At 49.4% G+C, this 4,297-nt stretch overlaps 1 pseudogene; it reads right to left on the reverse strand.

Annotated features, from left to right (window-relative positions):
- Positions 1-3,279: 3,279 nt before the first annotated feature.
- Positions 3,280-3,397, reverse strand: LOC145415243 (5S ribosomal RNA; annotated as a pseudogene).
- Positions 3,398-4,297: the final 900 nt, after the last annotated feature.

Genomic DNA, 4,297 nt, shown 5'->3' on the forward strand with positions numbered 1-4,297 from the left:
GAAGTGAGCAACCTAAGAACGGAGGAACTTCTGGTTGGTATCGACAAACTCTTCCATTTCTACACAGACAGGCACAGGGAAGAAATAAACAGGAGAAGACAGACGCTCATAACAAGCTACACACAGCGGGCTCAAGTTGGTGAAATAGCGGAACCATCGACATCGTCTGCTCCTGTTCCTGTTGAGGATGAAGAGGATGCAATGTCAGAAGTGTCAGCATTGAACTTTGAAGGGTTTATGGCCAAAGTGAGTGACTTTGATGCTCCTGGGGAAGGTGATCAAGAGGAGTCTGCGGAGGGAAGTGTTGGTGCAGTGGGGAGTGTGGCGCTGTAAGTGTTGCCGCGCCTCGGAACCCCTGTTATTTAAGGTCATCAGGCCTGTTGTCTACTGTTGTTAAGGTGACTACCCATATTTTTGTTATTGTAGCTATAGCTTTAGTACAATGTCTGAAACATATGACCTTTATTATGTCTCTAAGGGCCAAAAAATGTCCAGGTATGAGGGGGTACCGCCCATATGTAATTATTCCCATAAGATTATGTATTCCTAGAACGCGAATTCCTAGTGCGCGAGCTCGTGCACTGCCCAATCTCTCGCGCACTGTGCGAGCCCACTGTGCAAGCCCACTGTATCACGCAGGATACTAGATAGGCAATGGGGTCTGTCTGACTAAAGAGGCAATACACAGTTTTCACAGTCCTTGTATGTAGGTCTTGTTTCAAAGTGATGGGGTGAAATATGGGTTCCGCTGGCACTGTGCACGGGATAGTTCAAGAGTTCCAGAGGTGGAAAGGATTTCTGAATCTATGATAGAGGGATATGCAGTCACTGGATTTTATACTGAACAGGTATACACTGCCACAGAGTTATTGTGATGACAATGAGTTTTGCCTCTTGTTCTATATAAGGTGAATATTGACTGTCACGGGTGTCCTTTATCACTGCACTGGATTTCACTGTCACCCATACATTGCATAGTCTCTGTCTCTCACTTGCTGTCTGTAGGAACTATGTATTCTCAGTAACTGGACGAGCACAGGGGATGGGGGAAGGCCTGGGGACTCAGAATGAGTGGCCTGGAGTGGATGGAGTCCCTTCAGGAGTCCCTTCGTCCCACGGCCACGGGACAACTCGCAGGGGCGTCGTCTCTCGTCGAGGGCTTGGGCTGGGAGTGGTAAAGAGCCCTTCACTGTCGGGGCTGGGGACTGGGGTCCGGTCCTCAGGGCTGGGGCTGAACAGGTTCTGGAGGCGCTCCCTCAGGCACCTGGTGGAGGAAGGGTGTCGCCTTCGTCGGGAAGGGAAGAGGTCTCGCCCTGGAGTTCTGAGGGCGTCCTCGGAGGTCCGTCGGCTGCGGTCTCCTTGTTGCACCACCGTCAGGGTAGGGCTGCGGCGCTGCTCCCGGCAGGGGTCCATCAGGTGGGGGTCCTCTTCGGGTGCCGACTGGATGTAGAATAGCCCCGGAGATAACACTGGGCCTCTCCAACAGTCCTCTGGGCAGAAGTCCTCCTCCTGGAGGTTGCCTTGGTCTGGATGGACAGGGGTGTGGCCTGTGCTCCCGCCGTTAGGCAGGGCTGACCACTGGTCACCCTCACATTGCAGGGTCAAAGGGAGCGAGGGACTTTGGCATCCCTCCCCGGCATGGCTATCGTTCGTCGTCGAGTTCCCGTGGGCAACAGACAGAGGGCGGCTATGAGCCGTTGCTGTCGGCATGGCTATGGGCCATCACCGGGGCCCGACTACCTGACAGGACCGCAGATGAAACACAGCAGTGGGCTGTTGCTGGACTGCGGCTATGGGCCATTGCCAAAGTCCCGTACAGGGGGCGATGTGCAGACAAGGAGCAGCTATGGGCAGTCTCCTGCCTACTGGCACAGCTATAGGCCATCGCCAGTGTTGTGCCCTCCGAGTTAACTGCAGAAGGAGAGGGGGCATACCATTCTCTCCCCTCGTGTGGCTATTGGCCGTCACGGGCTCTGCAGGGGGGTTGAGCTGCACCTGTCGGAGCAGCTATGGGTCATCTCCTCTTTTGGGGCCTGGCTATAGGCTGTGGCCTTTTTACTGTGTGGCTATCGGCTGCCACAGCGGAGCGGCTTTTAGCCGCTGCCTTTTTATTGGAGCGGCTATGGGCTGTCTCCTTTTTGCTAGACCAGCTATGAGTCATTTCTTTATTACTAGAGCGGCTATGGGCAGTCTCTAGGGTTGTGCAGCTATGGGTGGTCGCTGGGGTGCTGCTTAGAGCTGGTAGTTCAACTCCACCCCGATCCTGGCGAGGGTTAGCTCGCCCGGAAGGGTGTGCACTCAGACTGGGGTGGTCGTGGAAGGTGCACTCTGGGGAATAGGGGTGCGCAGCCCAGGGAGGACTTATGTCTGTTCTGAATGGACATGGCATGCACACCATCTACCCCTCCGTAGTCTCCTCCTAGGGGTGTAGTGGCGCCCTGTGTTGCCACGGCTGGTATTTCATAAACGGCTAAAAATCTGGTTCATCAGCCTGGAAAACAAATTACATTTTGAAATACAGTATGATACTGACTCAACAGAACCCTTTTGTTGTGTGCTGGCCTTTTATTTTTTTATAAATATGCATTTTTTTTTTTTTTTTTTTTTACCTACACCACAACACAATGTTAAACTCCATCCACACTAGGGTCATGCCGCATGATCTCTTCTGCCCAACTCATGTTGCTGATGCTGATGTCCATACTAGGACAGTGCAATGGGCAGCAAATACCAATTACCACTGAGCTGCAGGAGGAGGAGGATGGATAACAACATCACACCAGGTCATGAGACTGTGATGAGCACTGTGGCACTATGCTGTACCAAAAAGAAAAAGAATAGGAAAAAGAAGACGTGGTGCAAGAACGGATATCTCGACATTGTTTTAAATTGCAATTCTTAAGTTCTTGTCCTTGTACGGTTTGTTTTTCATCTGCCAGATACATGGATACATCTTCAGCAGTTCTACAAAATGTTGGGTATTGCCCCTTGACCATTCAATACCAGCACCGTACTGTACATTCTTCTGACACTGCCTAGTACTGCAGATCAATAAAAGGCCATAACAGAAGCCAGACAGCTACTGTGAGGGCATTGTGGCAAGCGCTGTCACTATGAAATGTCCCTTGGCCAGATATACCAGAAGCATGTGGCACAGACCCATCCATCCATCCATTGCCAGACGCCATGTATCCCAAACGGGGTGGTCAAGGGCTTAGAGTTAATTGTTTTACAGGGAGGGGCACTAATCCTCCACCAACCCCACTTGACACGTAGGGATGCCAACAGCATCTGGTGTTCCCAGGCGGTCACCCATCCAAGTACTAACCAGACCCAGCGTTGCTTAACTTCGCTGATCGGACGGGAAGCGGTGTACTCAAAAAAACCTGAGCTGGGCAACATGACGTGACAGAGAGTGACCTCTAGTGAGGGCAGGACTTTAGTCTACACAGCAGATCCACTATAGCTGCTGGTGCCGTGTTGAAGCAACTCACATTTTGGCATTGTGCACAGTAGCTACTGTATATGATACAGGAGTGTACCAGTTCCCCATCTAACCTAACCAACCAAGTTCACCACCAGAGGACAGTTCATCTGATCCACTGTGGTTGCTGGTGTGGTGATTGGGTAATTACGTGTTGGTGTTGCACATACAGTAGCTAATCATTGTACACAAGATTGTCAATCTTCATGTTTTCCACATCCCCTATCTTTTACCATGTAGTGTTATTATCATCACTTTGGGTAGGAGTTAAAAGAAATAATAATAATAATACTTTGCCACAAGGTCACTGCCTTTCCATATTTCCTATTAAAACTAGTCTTTCAGAGGTTACTTGTTATGCTTCCTAAATTACCAAAGTTTCAGAGAATTCTTTTTAATGATATCTGTGAAATACATAAAGACTGGTTTAGGCTATATAACATCACACATTCTGTCACCTCAACTAAGGTACCAGCAAGCACTTATCTTGCTGCCAAACATATTCCTTACTTTTGGCATACTTTGAAATTTCCAGCTGATATGTTAGGTTTGGACAATTTCAATTGTCAGGAATGGTTAGGTATTGGTTAGGTTATGACAGGATTAGATTGGTTGTTTCAATAAATTAGGTTATGAAAGATTAGATTAGGGTTATTGAGGCTCACACTTGGGATTTGGCCTGACAGATATTTGCGGGGTCTCTAGATTAGGTTAAGTGGCAATCCTAGGTGGTTAAAGTCAGGGGTGTGTGGGGGTGAAGCCCCCAGTTAGGTTACTCTAGGTAAGGATGGGTTAGGTTAGGCTGGATTAATA

This window comes from Coenobita brevimanus, chromosome 101, assembly GCF_032717465.1.
Source record: "Coenobita brevimanus isolate Jiangsu-jjx chromosome 101, ASM3271746v2, whole genome shotgun sequence".
Classification (NCBI taxonomy): Eukaryota; Metazoa; Arthropoda; class Malacostraca; order Decapoda; family Coenobitidae; genus Coenobita; species Coenobita brevimanus.